This window comes from Carassius gibelio, chromosome A6, assembly GCF_023724105.1.
Source record: "Carassius gibelio isolate Cgi1373 ecotype wild population from Czech Republic chromosome A6, carGib1.2-hapl.c, whole genome shotgun sequence".
In the NCBI taxonomy this organism is placed as follows: domain Eukaryota; kingdom Metazoa; phylum Chordata; class Actinopteri; order Cypriniformes; family Cyprinidae; genus Carassius; species Carassius gibelio.
The window spans coordinates 14,765,230-14,785,083 of record NC_068376.1 but is presented as its reverse complement, the minus strand read 5'-3'; the positions used below and the strand labels follow the sequence as shown (position 1 = coordinate 14,785,083).

At 38.2% G+C, this 19,854-nt stretch overlaps 1 long non-coding RNA gene across 2 annotated transcripts; it reads left to right on the top strand.

Annotated features, from left to right (window-relative positions):
- Positions 1 to 9,777: 9,777 nt before the first annotated feature.
- LOC128015497 (uncharacterized) lies at positions 9,778 to 19,854 on the top strand. 2 transcript variants are annotated; one of them, XR_008183924.1, is made up of 4 exons: positions 9,778 to 10,469; positions 17,665 to 17,950; positions 19,116 to 19,253; positions 19,483 to 19,854. It is a non-coding gene; the product is annotated as an uncharacterized LOC128015497 (long non-coding RNA). The 2 variants fall into 2 exon arrangements; XR_008183923.1 differs by having other exon boundaries at positions 17,528 to 17,950.

The following is a 19,854-nucleotide window of genomic DNA, read 5'->3' as shown; positions in this document are numbered from 1 at the left end:
GTGAATTCATAGATGTGTGCAGTGGCTATGACTTTTTAATTTCTCTGTTTTAGGGTGCGTTGTTTGTATTTATTTATTTATTTATTTATTTCAGTTGGCCACTGCAGAAGATTCTGTACAAAAACAGAATTATCCTAGGACCCCAATATGGACCAGTTTGTAAACGCCTGTTCAAATTTATTTTGAGTGAATCATTTTTCCACAAGAAAAAAAATGTAGGACAGGACAATTTATTATGAATTTATTATGAATCACAGATATTAAAATCGGTTGGGAACTGGATGTGCCACGTCAGTTTTAGGATTTTGTTCATGATTCCATGTCTTTTGTTTAGAAATTTGTCAATCATGTTTCCTGCTTTGTGCCATGTGACTCCCTTTGCTCATCGTGTGATCTTGTCATGTGCTTCCTTTGCTTTGAGTGTTATGTTTTCATTGGATTGTTGTCTTGATTACTTTGTTTTGTATCTGGTTTATCTGTCAATATACTGCACATGGGTCCAATTCCTGCCAGTCTCAGACTCAAACTTGCAACCTTTGGAGTACAATTACTAACCATTAGGCCACAACTTCTCCAATTAACTAATATGATATAATTCACCTTAAACCTAATCTTTACACATATTACTAGTGGTAGTAACTACTAAAAGTTTAGCTTACCTTTCTATAATACACTCTAATAGTTTGCCATATCAAGTGAAACCCAAACATCCATCAAAATCTTCCATCTTGTAAAACCATTGTCAATGTTTACCATTGTTTTACCCCATTACCTGTCTGTGTATTTTGTCAATTGTTTAAATTTTGGCTTGCACCTTTGTAACTCTGAATTTATTTTCCCATACCAACTAATTAATGGGCTAAACATTCTCTGGCTCAGCCTGCTACAGTAGCTCTTGCTGTTGGGTGCAAAGAAGTATGCTAAACATTTCTAAATGGAAATTAGCATCCCTGGGCCCTGCTACCTTTGAATGGCAAAGCACTCGAAGTGATTTCTTTGAAGTATATGTAGAAATTAGCTGCAACTTTTCTTCAAAATGCATTGCAACAACTCGTAATCACTCATAAATTGTGTAAATTGTGATAACGTCTGCATGTTGCATCTTACGGTGTAAGATGAAACAGTTACTCTTTTGAGACACTTGCTTGGTATTTTTCCTGCTCTTTTACTAGCAAAACATCACTCATCATGAATTTATGTTTAAAGTAAGTCCTGGTTATTACAGGGACCTTGTCAAGTGCATTGTTATTGAATTTCTGTTTTACTTTCCCTATATTTTCACACTTAAAATAATTATGTATCAGTTATCTTGCTTCCTGGAGTAAGATCACCCACCAACCCTAATAATTAAATCAGCAAATGCTTTTATTTCCTACAATAACACAGTGGCTGATGCATCATCATCCTGCACATGCTAAATATCTGTTATATTTTCAGAGTAAATACACACTGTTTTTAAGGAACCATATATATATCTGTATATACTGTATGGTGTGAATCATGTGTTTGCTGTGTGTGTCGGTTATATTCATGCTTACTGCCATCAGAACCCCCTCCACCAATCTTTGGTTCTTCCAAGCCAGTTGCATTAAAGCAAGTTTGATTACATTTCAGATAAGAGCAGCAGAAAGGCGTTTGTTGCAGGAGTGAATTATGCACTGCTTTACCCCCCTCGGTGTCACCCCTCACTTCCTCTGTTCCTTTGACCTTCAGGTCATACAAAAAGAAAGCTGCATTAATCACAATGATACCCTGTCAAACCAGAGAGAGAGAAACAGAGAGAAAGAGGAGGGGTTGTGCCACAGACAGTAACACCTCCAATCTTTTGCTCCCACACTCTCCCTTTTTCTGTCTCTTTTCTTTCTCCTGCGCTGTCTGCCTGTGGCAAAAGACCTCGGTTTCTCTGCTTCACGAAAACTAAATTAACCCATTTCCAACCCCTATTACAGTGTTGTACTCCTGAATATCACCCCACACCTGAGGAGATAAATTCTTCTAACATTTATAACAAAGGTGGAATTCATCTGTGTTCTTTTGGCAAATAGAGTTCATAGTGTGAGGTTCATAGTGTGAGTCTATAGCTTTAGTTCCTTGCATATTAAAGGATCAAATCAAAACAGAGGAGATGCTGCTGTTGGCCTCAACACTCATTTTGGGCTTGAGGGACTGCTAGAGCTGGTGCTCAGAGCCAAGAGTATTTTTATTTTATTTTTATTTTTTCTAGCAAAATCCAATTGCAAATTAGTGATTGAACAGTCAGAACCAGTGATCTATAGAATATTGCTCTGACAACTTCATTCAGACAAATCCTGTCAACACAAATATTGTACATACCATATAAATCTGTTGGTTCATGCATCCTCTGGGCATTAGACTTAACCTGAGAATTAAGTCAATACAATTATTGGTCTGACCAGGATTCAGTCAGGTGCAGGTGGTGTATTGCGGTTTTTCAGTCCCGTTTGAATATAGTCACATCCCCCAATGCTTGCGTTTTACATTACCAATTATATTTTTGAAAATCATTGAATTTCTAATCATTTGGTTAGCATTTTTGGGGCAGAATCAAATAAGCATCTTGTGAGCAAGGAAATACATTTCTTCAATTGAAAGTATACTTCTGATGGCCAATGTCACCAATTTTCATTCATTTGATATCAAATATTGATTAGCTTTATATATGATTGTGATTTTTCAGGTTCTTGAAACAAAGACAAGGCTTATTAGCTCCTCATTCATGAAGGCAATCAATTAAGCTTAAGTGTGTAATAAATTAGATTTACCAGTCAAGTTCCAAAACACCATAAAACCAGCAATGGACTGATTTTCCATAATTAGTTTAATGGGAAAGTCTGAGCCAAAACCGTGGCAACATGACATTGTGTGCGCCCCTTTGAAAGGGGTTCTGGCTTATTTTAGATCATTGTTACTTATGATGCATATGTGACCTACAGTAGTAAAGTGACAAAAGGTATTGTAGGTAGGGTGCTCTACTACGCCACCTGGGGCCTTTCACACCAAGATGTACCTTCAACACCTTGATTTAGACAAGAGGGTTCTCACACACGGATACTAAAGTAATGACAGATGTGATATCAATATATATATATATATATATATATATATATATATATATATATATATATATATATATATATATATATATATATATATATATGTTAAGGCCAGCTCAGGCGGGGAAAATAAATTATAATAAAAAAATAACACCCTACAATTACATTAAATCTACAGGAGGAAAAGCAGCAGTGACAATCTTTCTGTAGGAATACAACACTCAACAAACGGAAATGGGACTCCGTGGTTATACGTCCCCCACATACAAACCTCAACTCGTATTCCAAGAGACAATGACAGAACACACGTGCACAGTGTATTCTGGCCAAGACCTTCAGTAAATCAACAATATGCGTTGTGGCGAGTGGGGCGGGGCCGAGAGGCGTGGGAACGTGGAGTGAGGCCAGGTGTAGTGATTGGAGATGAGCTACACCTGAGCCCCACCGCTAGTATCGAGTCCCACGTAGGAGATGGAAGATATAAAACTGGAGTGACGACCGTGAAGGACGAGAGAGGACCAGGCCTGGGATATTATTTTATGTTTTGGCTTTTATTTATGCGCGTCAGTCGCCGTGAGGGGCTGACGCGCCGTTTGTGTTTATTTCTGATTATTAAAATTATGTTTTGATTGTGCGCTGGTTCCCGCCTCCTTCTTCCCGATGAATATGGAGATTTGTATCGTTACATGCGTCTTTCATAATCAACGCCTTTCGGAAGCGTCTTTCATAATCAACATCACAGCAAACACAATATCAGGAGGACATACAAACAAAGGGATTACTTCATCTTCCACCCGATGAGCCGGTTTTATATGAGGAGTCATTAATGCTAATTAATGACTAGCCACCTGCAAGCTAACTAGGGGGCATGGCTGAGAGGAAGAGGGATACAGTGAGAACAAGAGGACAAACTTGCTAGGGTAGTTACTCTGCTGGTTACACAGAATTTGCTGTATGAATTTCAATGTAGTAATTTTGTGTGCTGTCATACAATACCTTCTTCCCTGTGATGTACCCATGTTTCGTATAAAGCTGCTTAGCTGATTTATTGGTAACACTTTAGAATAAGGTTCCATTAGTTAATGTTAGTTAATGTGTTAATTAACATGAACAAACAATGAATAATACATTTATTACTGTATTTATTCATCTTCGTTAATGTTAGTTAATGAAAATACAGTTATTCATTGTTAGTTCATGGTAATTCACAGTGCATTAACTAATGTTAACAAGCACAACTTTTGATTTAAATAATGCATTAGTAAATGTTGAAATTAACATGAACTAAGACTTATAAATGCTGTAGAAGGATTGTTCTTGCTTAGTTCATGTTAATTAATACATTAACTAACATTAACTAATGGAACCTTATTCTAAAGTGTTACCGATTTATTTATTTATTTTTTGTAAATGCTATAACCATTAAAGGGGGGGGGGGGGGGGGGTGAAATGCTATTTCATGCATACTGAGTTTTTTACACTGTGAAAGAGTTGGATTCCCATGCTAAACATGGACAAAGTTTCAAAAATTAAGTTGTACGTTTGAAGGAGTATTTCTGTTCCAAAAATACTCCTTCCGGTTTGTCACAAGTTTCGGAAAGTTTTTTTCGAGTATGGCTCTGTGTGACGTTAGATGGAGCGGAATTTCCTTATATGGGTCCTAAGGCACTTCTGCCGGAAGAGCGCGCTCCCGTATAGCAGAGCACAGACATTCACTGATCAGAGCGAGAGTGTCGCGAAATGTCACAAAAGGAGTGTGTTTTTGGTTGCCAGGGCAAGACAACCCTGCACAGATTACCAAAAGAAAAACAGCATTAAGGGACCAGTGGATGGAGTTTATTTTTACAGAGCATCAACAGAGTTGTGCAAGTGTTTGTGTTTGTTCCCCTGCATTTCGAAGATGCTTGTTTTACAAACAAGGCCCAGTTTGACGCCGGATTTGCACATCGTTTATTTCTTAAGGATAATGCAGTCCCAACGAAAAAGGGACACGATCGTGTGTTGGAACCGCAGGCGGTGAGTAAAACTGCTTCAAATATCTCTGTGTTGTTAACTTAGCTATCGGCGCGTAAGCACATCAAGTAAACAACATGCAATGTTGTCATCAAACTGCACTTTCCACATGTACAGCTTAAAAAAAAAAAAAAAAAAAGACGACAAAGTGGAACTTAGTCATTTTCCAAAACCGCTAAGCAAATATATACAGTTTCAGTACATACCACATAGAGACGTTGTTGCTGATGCTGCTCTTGTTAAATTTCAGCCTCTGGATCTGATTCTGGATCATAAATATACGCTGAATCTGACTGTTAGCCATGGTTTGTTTTGGTTGGTTTTGTCCTCACGGTAATTTCACAGCTTCCAAACGCTCTCAACGCAAAAGCCTACAGGCGCTCGTGATTCTTTAGCTCCGCCCACACGTCACGCCTCCAGCAGGTCGTGTTTTCCGGGAAAAATCGGTACAGACTATCTTTCTCTTATGAATATAATAAAACTAAAGATTTTTTGGAGTTATGAAGGATGCAGTACTACTCTATAGGTACTCAAGATTAACAGGATATTCAGTGAAAACGAGCATTTCACCCCCCCCTTTAAATTAAAAAGTTACATTAATTTGATTATTTATCATGATGTTATATTACAGAAGATTTTCTCAGAATGATTTTGGCAAAATGGTGCTCTATGTGCAGCGCCCCATGCACTTCATACTGTCTACTGCATACCGTCTACAGTTTTTTTTTTGCTCCAATGGAGCCGATTAAGGCATATGATCCACTCAGTACTATCGTGTCTCTGGAATGGAGCAGACTGTGTGTGCATTGTGGCAGTTGATGTGACACAATGCAAAACCAGACTTCTTTTGTGCCAAGGGAAAGCATATTTACACTCTCTGAATCTTTCCCTATCCCCTGTATAGTGCACTACACCATATGTGCCATACACCATACAGAAAATACCGAAAATTTTGAAATTCCTGAAACCTTATAGGATAAAGCCAATATAATAAACTGTCCAGTTGTCACAAATTATGCTAATCACATGCAAATACTGACAAATTTCCAATGTCCTAACTCATGTATACCATATTAGCATACTGTCACATGTTTGTTTCTGTTTAGTTCCTGTCTGCCCTTATTTGGTTCTATTCCTATTCTCATTTAGTTAATCATCATTCATTAGTTTCCACCTGTGTTCATTTATCATCTTATTAGAGTATTGTTTGGTTTAGGATAAATATCCCTGCCTTTCCTCGATTTCTTTGTTCTGTCTCCATCATGTAAAGAGGTTCTTTTCTCCTGGTATTTCCTAAGTGTATTAAATAAAATATGATTTATTTGATATCTGCCTTCTTCGTACTCCTTCAAGCTCCTACACCTGGCAACATTAAGCATGGTAATGCTGTGCAACATAACAAAAACACATATAAAAATGTACATAGGTCTTAACACTGTCAACAGCAATAAGTGGTAATAAACTGTGCACCGAAGCAGCAAAGTAATAAAACTAGAAAAAAAAGTGGTTTGTCACTTACTGAAAGCACTTGAAATGCCAAGGATGGAACTTACAACTTGTAAAACCTGGCAAAAATATTCTGTGAGGACCAGCCGGCTGCAAAGCATATATCCTGAATAGACGTGCCTTTAGACCAGGCCCATGAGAGGCAATAGCCCTCGTTGTATCAGCTCTGATACTTAAAAGGGCATTCCTGTCCCTGGCTCGCATAAGCAGACACAATGGCATCCACTATCCAGTAGGAAAGCTTCCACTTAGATACTGCTCGTCCCTTAGTACGGACACCATAACACACAAAGATCTGGTCAGACTGTCTAAAGATGTAAGAGTGGTCAATATAAATCCTGTGAGCCTTTGCATCACGCAAGGTTGACAACTGCAGTCCACTGAGAACGCATGCAAATCACCTCTGTACTTAGCCAAAGCCAGCGCAAGAAGCAGAGCAGTATTGAGAGAGAGAGAGCTCCCTCAAAGTCTTGAATGGTGATAGAGGGAGAACGTTCATTTCCAGCTCTAGGTACCATGGTGGCACTAAAGATGTATCTCTATCACAGCTTCATTTCACAAACACTCCCCATTTGAGAGTGTACAAATGGCTTGTAGAAGTTGCACAAGACCCAGTTGAGCATTTCAAGCATGCAGGGAGGCAGGGTGCATAGCTCTTTTAAGACCCCTGAAGCAACCACACATGAAGGTGCCATATCATGCTGTTTGCTTAAGACAGCATGTCCCTCTTGAGGGGAATTTGTCAAGGGGAAGACATTAGCATCTCCTTAGGTCCGAAAACCAATTCAGCCACTGCAGGGCAATGAGGATTACGACGCTCTCTCTTCCATGATTTACATAACATCCGAGGCAAAATCTTCACCAGAGGGAATGCATAAAGTCTGGCTCTCGGCCAGCATGACATCAGAGCATCCCCTGTCAGCAAGTAGTGAGAGAGCGAAAAGAACAGTGGACAGTGATGTTTCGCTTGTCACAAACAGATCCACCTCTGCCCTCCCAAGGCAGTCTCAAATCATCTGAACCAAACTGGGATGTCATGCATGTCCGCTATGCAGTTTAGGAGACAATTCACCACTAAAGTGCGTGTCACCAGTCCCAGGTGAACCTAGTTTCAGATCACTGACACAGATGTGTGTGACCATGATGTGCATATGTCCCGATGTCCATACTCTCCACGGGACTCGAGTTGTCAGCTGCAGTGGCCACATGTGAAGAAGACCCAGGTGGCAACTCATGAGGCCGAAGCCATAAGTCCCAGAAGCCTCTGAAGTTCCCTCAAGGAAATAGACCGACCCGGTCTAAAGCAGCACAGGGCTCTACCAAGTTGAAACACACACGCAGATATGTTATATGCTTGCTCAGAGGGACTCTGGCATCTAGGAACTGATTTAGGTTGCTATCACTGGCAGTGATGTTTGTAGACTGGCACCTTGCCTCCTACGAGGCTTAACATGCTGGTGGGGAAACGGTTCATGGAGAATAACACTGGGAGGCCAGTGGCTTTGCACTGCTCTGAGGCAGGATGAGTAACGCTGTATCGAAAGGATGAGGTGGGAACAGCCAGTGAGGCTGTTTTATAAGGGTGTTTGTGTTTTTATTTAACAAATAGAAATATGAATGTTGCATTTGTTGCCTGTAGGAACAAGGGGGACATAACGCAGGATGCAGTGCTTGGGGGCCGGGCCTCCAGGCAATTGTCGCTCTCACCTCATTATATACTGCCCACAAGCTTGTCAGTGTTTCCCACCAAGAGCAGCCTTATCTTGGCTAGTCATTCTGACATTTTCTGCTGGCGATATCTCTGTAGTTGTTAAACATTAGATATAATTATGGTGCATTCAAGTCTTCCTGGGAAGTTTGTATTTACGAGTTGGTAAGTCGTAATTACAATGTCAGGTGCGTTCAAGTTACTTTGGATGGTACAAATTGGCGATTTAACCTTTCTACATAAAATTCAATGATTTTTTAACTCTACATCTACAAAATGATGAATAAAGAATGTGTATCATTGTGTTCTTGCTTTTTTCTGTTTTTCTTCAATTTATGAAGGACATGTAAACTGAATTTATGTGCATTCCAGCTGCAATCCCCTAAGGACGGCCCTGAGGATAACCGGAGTAGCCAAGGCGAGCCGAGTGGTGTTATCAAGTATGCTGCTGTTTTCAAGATGCAGAATTTCCATGCTTGCACTCCTGAGTCGAACACCCAGCTTGTAGATAAACTTAAATCTCCACTAAACTACCTTGATACATGCAGCGTTGTGCTATGTGATGCAATTTAAACTGAAACAGTAAGACGGGTGGGACATATTGTACAGCCCCGCCCCCTTTTAAATAGCCAATAGTGTTTTGTTGATATCACAACTTGGGCCACAACCTTTGAGCTTTGTAAAAGCACATTTGACTGCAACATTCTAATAGATAAGCTCTTTAGATTCAATATGAAAATGTTACTTAAGCAAATTAGTGATTATAATGATGCTGAGGTTATGTAATATTGAAAATTGTGTAGGTTGGTGCAGGACACCGGTGTTTTCTCTTCTACTAGTTAGTGCTGTTTTTTTAGCCGTTTCTCCTTCTAATCTGATCCAAATCACAATAAAATATAGCAAACAATGAAACAGTTTGCGAAGCAATTTAAATTGATTCGAATTAAGAAATGGTTAGTTTCTCCATTCACTTTATTTCATCCATAGTTCAGCATCTATTTATAGTGTAGGGGACGGTACATTTCAGATTGTAGACAACATTTGTTTGGACAGAAAGTTTGATGAGAAGCTAAAGTGAGGGCTGACGTCATCAAAATGTTGATTCATATTGTTGGAAGTTGAAAGACTGTAAGTTTTTAATGCTTAAATTGTGTAATCCCTTTGTAGCACACCATCTTATAAATAGATAAGGCTTACATATTCATACTAAAAGCCAAAAAAATTATATGTAGATTTTTTATGGGGACTAGTCTGGGCCCCTATGTGATATGAAAACACTGGGTTTAAAATAGTTTGTTTGTTTCTGTACAGAGCATGCAAGGTCAGTTGAACGCCCATATTCCAGCCCTTCCAACTGGACGCTTTGAAACCTTTTATGGGCGGTGCTCCTATGTAAAATCAGTCTGCCTGGCCTGCTTGGTTGGTTAAGCGACATATGGAAATAATTTCAGCGGTTTAGCCCCTCCCACCAGGCGCTCGTCTGCTGTGTTGATACTGAACAAAATGGCTGCAGAGGCTTGATCCTGATCCGACACTCTCAGCGCTTTATCTGGACACTCCGAATTTATTCCTGGATATTTTCACTGTCGTTTTAAAAACATCTCTGGATTTTCCCACACAACTGCAGCCAGGCTGCTCACCGCATCGCTAGCCATCTTTATTTTTTGCACTTTAATGAAACAGCTTGCATCGCATAATCTCACGTCAGTCTACCAGACAGTAGCAGCTTTAAACTGCCTTCTTCGTTTTGCACCGTAGAAGAGATTATATTTCTAATGACCAATTTATGCCACTGTACTTGACAAACTGCCTCTCCATTTTAATGTATTCTTTTCTGTCTTTTCGCGGGTATTTCGTAGCGTATATGTCATGGAAATGTCTGCTGTTTTTTCCAGCATGCATGCATGCATGCATCTATAATCTCCATCAGAGCCCAAAGCTCTGAGTTTGCATAGATTTGACGTCAGTCCTTTTCTCTTTGCATATTGAATTTTGTTTTTTGTTTTTCGTAATTGCTGCCTTTTTGGGACACTTTCGGAAGTACAGCTGCTCATTTAGTACAGTGTTTTTTGGCTCAGTCTGTTTTTACGGGTACTTTTTTCCGCGAAAAAAACAACAACAACAACATGCAACTGAAAGCTGCCAAAGCTCGACTTGTGAACAAAAAGGTAAGTTGAGCGATTGGATCTGTCTCAAAACCTCGGCTGAGTGCTGACTGACTCTTTAACATCTACACAGTAAGACCAATCAAGGTTGTCTAGGTAGGCAGCTCACTAGGTAAAAAAAAAAAAAAACCTTCTGATCATCTCTGAAACAGGCTGCGAATTCAATTGTAGTCTAATCTGTTGGAGATATCTGTGTGTTGTGACATGACATAAAACGAGATTGACCATTAACACGCTTTTGTTTAGAATATATTTATATCAGTTTCTTAGATCTAGGCAAGATTCAACAGACGTCAGCTGTTTGTAGTAACATACTCTGGGTCATTTTCCTTCCCTTGTGAAAATAAATAAATAAATAAATTCAATATTATTTTCTAAATACTTAAAAGCAGTTCGATTTTTTCTTTTTATGCAGAAATCATTTTATTCTTCAATCTATTTTCTTTCTTGAAAATCATGTCACACTTGACTGATGCCATTGATAAAATTAATATGGCAATTCACTTAAATTAATAGCCCGTCTACCCTTTGAGTGTGTGCTGCTCCACTTTAATTATAAATCACACCAATACGAGGAGCTCCTTTTCCCCAAATACACCAGATTCAGCGCGCCCCCCTTTCGTCTGGGTCTAGGAAACCAACACTGCAGGGGATTGGGGTCAAATCTTGGAGGCGTGAGACGCCAGTGTTCAGCTTGTGTCAAAAAGGCAAAAAGGGCAAGCAATACAGATGAGCGATCTAACTCTGGACTGTAAGGGTGCAGATCACAGAGTTTATAAAATCAGAAAGATACTGGGCCTTCCCTTTTATTTCATGAGATTCCATGTGTATGTTGTGGCTTTCTATATATGGTGTCAGCCCCACTTTATAGATGGACATAATTTAATATTGGCTTCTGTGATGTGTGCACACTGCCTCTGTCTTGCTCTATACAATTAGAGCACATTGTTCTTGTCTGCACAGACTTCAAAGGTTGGCTGTGGTGAACTGTCCTTTGCCGGGGTTCAGGTTGCATTTTTTTTAACAGTAGAATTTGCCCGATTTATGGTTCCTTATCTATGCCTTTCATGTGCATAGAATTTTGTATTATTTATTTATTTAATTATTATTATTATTATTATTATTATTTTAGTGGAGATATTTTTCTTCAGGCTTTTGGGTACTATCTAACCAAATTTCTGTAATTACCAAAAATAAAATATCTCAAAGTTTAGACAGTGCTGACCTGACATCAAAACCCCTGTCTGGTTATTAGATATGTAGTGTCTACCTGAATTGTTTTTAGTCAAATAATTGTTTTAAGATAGTTTAAAAAGGAAATAACTCAAATTTAAAGAGGGAAAATTTACGAGATCTTTTCACCCATATTTCTCTCATTACCTCATCATCATACTACAGTTCAGTCCAGTTCAGTTTAACATTGTACCATCTGATGTAAGAGGCTGAAATCCTCTTGTACATGTGAAAGGAGAATGGTGCGCCACGCAGCAGGACAGGATGGGGTACGGGTTAGGGAAAGAACTGGAGAAGAAAGCATTTGTGAGTGTTGGCTGGTGTCCCAGAAAATGTCCCTGCTGTGTTGCAGGGTCCTTCCCCCAATCTTATGATAGCATTTTGCTGTAGACTCTAGGTAGAGTAAAGCTTTATTTCTGTGAGATTTTGATGTTGTGGATGGTTCTCGCTTGTGGAATATTGCATTTCAGATTACAAGTTTGGTTTAACCCTTGTTCTGTTTCCGTATTAATAGGTCAGAAAGCATAAATCTTAAAACACTAATTTAATGACTTCTGCTAATATTTTGAGGACTGATACTTCAAATCTACTTTTTAGAAAAAATATATTTAAAAACATATATTTTATGTTTGTGTTCTCAGAGCCTAGGTAAACCAACATGAATAAATGCACCAGTGAAAGGTTGTGTCAGAAGAACACAATTACTAATATATATTATTATTATTATTTATTTTTTTTGGTTTCTATGTATAGTTATAGGACAGTTTTGTAAAAAAAAAAAAAAATAGTAATAATAATAAATCTGCTTAGTTGTGCCAATATCACAGATTTTAGTAGTGCAGTAGTAAAAATATTTATTCCAAAAAATATTAACATAAATATAATGGTTTTGAAGCAAAACATCACTGGTTGTTTTATAATTTTCAACATATTCTAATTTATATTAGAACTAGAATATAATTTCTAGCCAGTTGAACTCCCCAAAAACAAGGGATAGAAAGAATAAATGACACGTATTTGATTAACGAATTTCAGTGACAACACAGAAATGGCCTAATAGGGCAAGTAACAGTTTTGTTAATTGCCAGCCAGCCGTCATTATCATTCAGTCCTAATGAATGTGAATAATGGGGATTTGTTGTTTTGAAGAACCACAAAGAGAATGTATCTCTAAAATCACCATCATAAATTATGGCTTAAACACTCCAAGAAAGTTGTAGTTCAAGATGGTTCAAGGTTTCTATTGTTTTCTGTTTTGCTATAATTTCAGGTTTCAAGAATTTAAACCGATTTCTAGCTACATTAGTTGTATTGTCTTGTGGATTGAATCAGTACTGCTTGATCTCTCAGGTGTACTATTAAAAATGAGTGGTTTTCCTTTCTCGATTTAGAAATTCTTGTTTGCTTTTATTGTGCATTGTACCCCTGACAGGCTGTCAGAAGCAGTTGTCTGTTCTACTGTGTGTGGCCTCTGTGCTAGCTGTCAGTGTAACCTTCAGGATGAAAAGAAGAACCATTCGGGAATGAAACTGACTCCATCTCCTGGAGCTGTGTTTTTGTATAGTGTCTTATCTGATTTCACTTTGATAAATGTAATCAGAATAGAGCTGGCATTGATGTTTTGACAGTTATTGCAATATAAGCTATTGTTCCTCTGTAGTACAATCCTGGCTTGTTAAGCTTCAATTCTGCTGTATGCCTGACTTCTTAAACATCACATGGTAAGCCTGGAAAAACAACTTAAGGCCCAATCCCAATTCTATTTTATACCCCTTCCCCTTCCCCTACCTCTCACCCCTTCACCTTCCCCTTGTCCTTGAAACAGAGTGTCAAGGGGTAGGAGATAAAATATTCCCCTAAGGATTGGGACACCACTACCATGACGTCACACGCCATCATTTGTCGTCTAGCTCTTACAGTACACACATATACTGGTGTGCTGGTGTGCATTAGAGCCTTTCATTATCGTTCTGTATTAATGAGCTGCTTACTGACACACACACATTTCGGAAATCACGCAGCTCACACATCCATAGGGCTGGGTATTGTTCAAAATCTTTCGATCCGGTGCCAATTTCGATACCGGTTCCTAACGATACTTTTTTCGATACCATATGTTTTAAAATCCATTTCAACATCAGCACAAATACATTAAACACACAACTTTAATTTTTCACCTTAATTAAAATAAATTCTGGTAACACTTCACACTCAGGATAACATTATAAATACAACTGGTTGTTTTTTTTGGATAGGGGTGTGCCATTCAGCGGCGGACTGGGACCAAAAAGTTGCCCAGGCTTTCTGGCCCACAGCAGCCCACCACGTCATAACGCAAACGCCCCTGTTTTATGTAATTTATTAATTTTATATTTAAGTAAACAGTTTGGGGATTTTAACCAATAGGGCAACTGATCCTCCGTTGAAAAAAAAAAAGGAACAACAGCTGTTCATTTAGCGACTCCTAGTGAGCGATACATGCTCATCAAGACAGAAACATTCTTCTAGAACCCACACTTTGAATTCAGTTAGCAGATCCATATGAGTCATGCAAGAAATAGAAGTTTATAAACTCAAACGATAGCTTTATGTGCTTTACAGATGAACTTGAAGTCTTTATTCATTCGAGATGTTCAATAATAGATAATCGGCTCGGTAATACAAGTTCATTATCCGATTAGTGAACAGATTATTCTTTTGAGTCAATCTTTTAAAATAATAATTTATTATTTTAGAAACCAGTGTGGAAACCAGTGTTTCACAAACTGGATAGATCTGAGGTGAAGGGCTCGCAAAATCGCTATCCTGACGTCCCGGGGCTATGTGTTTTCCAGTCCGATGGGCTATCGTGAGTAGTGATGTAAAATTCCTAACTTCACTTGCTTTGCGTTGTTCACTCGCTTGAAGGGGTGAAACAGATCGTAGCCGATCGTTCGCATTTGTTTCTAAATATTGCTGATTTAAGCTTTTTAAACAATTTGTGCGCGTTCGGAGCTCACTCATTCAAAGCACAAGCTGTGAGCAGCATTTCAGACAATGCTCGTACAGAGAATGAATTCATCTTTCGAGTATCGTAACTTCTGAATGAACACACACAATTATATCAAAATAATTGTCTCTGCAAGTATTCTCGTAAACACAGTCGGTTATGTTTTAAGTGAACGTATACAGTGGACTGCTGCTTAAAGAAATTCGCTGTACTGGATAAATCTTTCTCTCTCTCTCTCTGTTTTTTAGACGACGTGAAAGGGGGCGTGTTTCAAGATACGCGATAGAGTAGACCAAACTAAACCGGGAGGGAGGGCAAAGTACTCATCCAAACAAATGCTTCATTAACACCGGCTTTGGTTGCAATACTCTTATTTCATATGTTGCATTTTGCTGACTCGACATCGACTTTAATAAAGTGTAGCCGGAAACGTTTTGAGAAAAAACAACTACAGTTGTGTTGTGACTGCGAGTATTTTCAGAAATCCTCCCCGTCCCGTCACGACACGTGGTGGTGGATAGCCAATCACGGCGAATTTGGGTCCTTACATGCACGTATGCTACAAGCTCACACAGACACAGCTGTTTGGCAAAAAAATTAAAACCGCCGCTTGGCTTTTGGAACCGAATTTGGCACCGAAAGATAAATAATTTTTCGATACTCATAGTATCGAAGTTTTTCGTTCGATACCATATAGGCATCGAAGTTTGGTACCCAGCTCTACACATCCAGGAGAAAATAAACTTGTCAATGCTGCCCCACGAGTTTTATTGAATACTGTTTAAAAACTGGATCGCTACATTATATGATTGAACATAAAACAAATGATTAATTTTCTTTAAAATCTTTATTTATGCCAAAAAAGCTTACATTTATGTGTTTTTTTGTTCGCTGTAGCAGCCATGTTGCCGAGATAATTCATACCCCTTCTTTTGAAGTGTGGTCCCGAAAAATCTTCGTTTGAAGGGCCATCTGGCGCTTCCTCTTACCCCTACCCCTCCAACCAAAATAGAATCGAGACACCCCTACCCCTTCACGTTAACGCGCAAAACGGAGGGGTAGGGGAAAGGGAAAGGGCTAAGGGGTAGAATTGGGATTGGGCCTAAGACTGTTTCTAATTTTAAAGGTGAGGTATTCACTGATTGGTCTCTATTTGGTTGTGAGTTAAGAATCGTTTACTCAAAATCTTAACTATTACTTGCCTTTGTGTTATTCTAAGCTATTGGGAAACGCAACAAGAGAGGTTTAGCAGAATGTAGTCACTGCTCTTTACTGAGAGCATTAAGAGTACTCATTAAAGTGAATGCTTAAAAAAATAGCACCATATATTCCAAATCTATTGAAGCTGAACAATAGCTTTTTTGTGGAAAATATAATGAAAATTTAAATTGTTATTTGCCAATAGTAAATGTGGTGCATTAATAGCTGAGACCAAGGCAGAGACGGCCTTATGATGCTGGCTGAATGAGTGCCCTAAGCAGGATTGTATTGTTGTGCCCAATACAATATATTGAAAATATTATGAAATATTATGGAAAAAAAACTACTACAGGGGTCAAAATAGAGCCCTTTTATTATGATAAAACCATGGTTTATTTTTGTAAGGGTTGTGATGTCCACATGTTTTTTGTTGAAGAAATTATAAGGGCTGTGTCATCTGGCCAAAAAATGAAAGATTAAGTGAATATTTGAGTTGAATGTTTGGCCAATATCCTAAACAAGGATTTGATTGCCCTGTAAGTGTTAGAGCAGCAATTACCCTTTGGCTCCCTTTGCAGGCATTTGTAATAACATGTTATGTACATAAATAGTTCATTTTTTATTAGCCTACATTATGTATTTTAACAGTGTTATTAACCGATCATTATTTCCTTGTCTTTATTTAATGCATAGTTATTTTAAAGGCTATTGATGGCTTAGATTTTTATAACCAAAATAAATGATCATCTTAATACTTATATGTAAATTATTATTTGAAGTAACAAAACCATGGCTATTTTGCAGTTTCCATGGCTAAAAGAACAATGATTTCTGGTGTTATTCGTGTTAGAACCATGGCTAATTTTCGTAAGGGAACATGGAATGTCAGAGAGATTATTAGATGTGTTGGTGGTGGTGGTGAAATTATTTCTGACATTAAAACACGTTATATGCCACAATATCGATACAGGGCCAGCTGTATCGATATTCGTATTGTCAAATCTCTGTGACGATACATATTTCTGACATTAAAACACGTTATTTGCCACATGCCACAATATCGATACAGGGCCAGCTGTATCGATATTCGTATTGTCAAATCCCTGTGACGATACATTTTCGTATCGATATTTTGAACAGCACTAATAAGTAGTGCCTTAAATTAAGTTCTACCTGTCACAGAATTGTGTGTGTCTTCTCTTATAATTTTTTTTTCTGTGTAAACTCTATAAATCTATATCTAGGATCTCAATTAATGAAACTAATTTAAGTTCCAGTCTATGTTTTCATACAGTTAACTAACTTGTTATAATAGTCTTAGCTGTTAATGCAACAAATCACAGATCATTAATTCAATGTTTCATTCATGTTTCATGTTTCAAAGCAGTTCATTTGGAATCAGGTTGTAACGACCTAAATCTAACAGGTTGTGCCTATTACCCCAGTCCCACAGATCCATAGCACTTATTAATCTTAGCACATAGAAAGTGCTAAGCTGCTCTTTAGTTGTTTGAGAAGGCCTCTTCATGACCCAGTCAGTGCAGTGAACTGCCAAGGAGAGCTGCAGGTTGCTAATACTCTATGGCAGGAAGGCCAAAGATTAACGTTTTTTTCTCTCCCCTCTGCTGTGGCCTGCCAGAAGTCCTTTTGAGCACACAAGCCTCTGCTCACAGCCTCCACAGGTCTGGATATTAGCCAACCCACTCCAAAACACACTACCTTTTAAGTGTTTTTTTTTTTTTTTTTATACCTCCCCATCTTGCCCCATCGGTGAAGAACGTGTGCGAAGGGAACTCGAGGGCATGGTGGAAAAATGAGAAGGTTTACAGAATGTTTCTGAGAGGATGGCTGCGGAGGGGTCCAAACTGACATCCGAGCAGTGCAGCATTAAATGCAAAAAGCTGTGGAGTTATTACTGGAAGTTGAAAGACCAAAAACCAAAATAATTGGAAATGGTTTGATATGATGGATGCCATTTATGGACACAGACTGACGAGTTTGGGAAGAGAAGACATCATCGATATGGACACCTCTCCACTGGAGTAAATGATGGCGTCTGCCGGTAAGTTCTTATAGTTGTAAAACAAAGTATTAAAGGAAAACGGAAAAACTCACTTTCAGGGTACAACTTTAGAGCAAGCCTATTGTTAGTTTGTTGTTTGCTAGCCAGTGTAGGAGCACCCAATTATGTGCAAGCTAGCAAGACACTAGTTTATTAGCCAGTGTTGGATGAAGTACAGATACCATAATGAAATATTACTTCAGTAAAAGTACTCATTTGAAATATTTATTTGAGTAAAAGTGCATAAGTATTTAATTTTTATGTACTTAAATACTAAAACCAAAAGTACTAATCAATTAATCTCAAATTAGAATATTTATGCAATTTTATATCCATCCTACTGCTCAAGATAGCTATTAAGGAGAGACAGGTGTAATGATAGAGCTTTAGGTCTGAAATTAAGAAATGTAGATAGACATGTGAGAATGTGTTGGGCTAAAAACATCTCACCATTTTACAGCAATGTAGTGGAGCAAAGTTCAATATTACTCTTTGGAATGTAGTAGGCAATATGGCCTAAAAACAAATCCCATTTGATTTACATCGATTTAAAAAAAATTTTTCTCCCTAACTAAAATAAATATTCAGAATACAAAGAAATTGTTCAAAACAAGTTTATCTTTATTTTGTTTTGATTTTACCTTCTGGGATTTGATCTGGATTTCCCCCTTGCAATCAGAAACAACAAGCCAAAAGACAAGATGGCAGGCCCTGCCATTGTAAACAGTGAAGCAGATAACATAAAATGTAACATAACATTCTTATCATACTGGATACAGTTTGTAAATGTTAGTAAGACTGTCAGAGGTCTTCAAAAAAAAAAAAAAAAATCGATCAGTATATATATATATATATATATATATATATATAAGGATTATGTTATTGCAGATGTTAAAAAGAAAACCGATTTTCATTCAAACAAATCGATGTAAACTACACATTCGAGTTAATCGATCAAATCGATTTATCACCCAGCCCTAAAATGTAGTGAAGTAAAAGTTTCTTATAAAAAATACTCTTGGTACAGATATTTGAAAATTTTACCTAATTCTTTGTTACTGTCCACCACTGTCATTAGCTCCCCATTCAGTTCTAGTATTTTGTTTGTTATCGCGAACCATACTGTTGTAGTTTAAATGAATAACATGACTTGTGTAATTTTCAGGAGGATCCACACAGAGTCTTGACAAGAGGTTGTCCACCTGTGAGAGCTCAAGCTTGAGTTTGCCTGCATGGACATCGACACCAATACTGCCAGAATCGGTTCCATCACCTTTGAGTCTACCCTGGCATTAACACCTCGGTAAGACATGAAAACCAGAGTGAAAAAACACACACTGAACTGTGTTTGCACTGTATATATATATATATTTTTTTGGATTGATCGTAATATAGTATAATTTGGACATTGCATTGGACTACTATAGCTGTCTACCCCTTATATATCTGCATGACTGACTTAATTTGGCTCAAATAACAAGGATAAAAACACTTCACTAAACAGGCAATATTCCTGTCCATGTTGCATTTAGGCCCTGGTAACGATGCAGGCAGCTGATTAGAGGCAGCAGGAGTGGTTGGAGGATCGTCATGACTGGCACTTGAGATGATGCTGCAGGATGCCCGTGAGGCAAGGCAGCATGAGGCTGAACTCACTCTGCATCACACGGAGCAGTTTGCAAGTTTCGATCAGCCCTTCCTCTGCACACACAGTCAGCTGGTGCAGATGTTGAGTAGTCACCTTGATGCTGTGCCACCATCCAGCCACTAGTGCTTTGCACACAGCACAGGACTTTACAAATGACACTTTTTCTTTGCACAAAACAGTTTTTCTGTTGTTGCACAGCACATTGTATTTCAAGCATTTGTTTGACTGTTTTCAAATTAAAGTAATTTTTCCATTA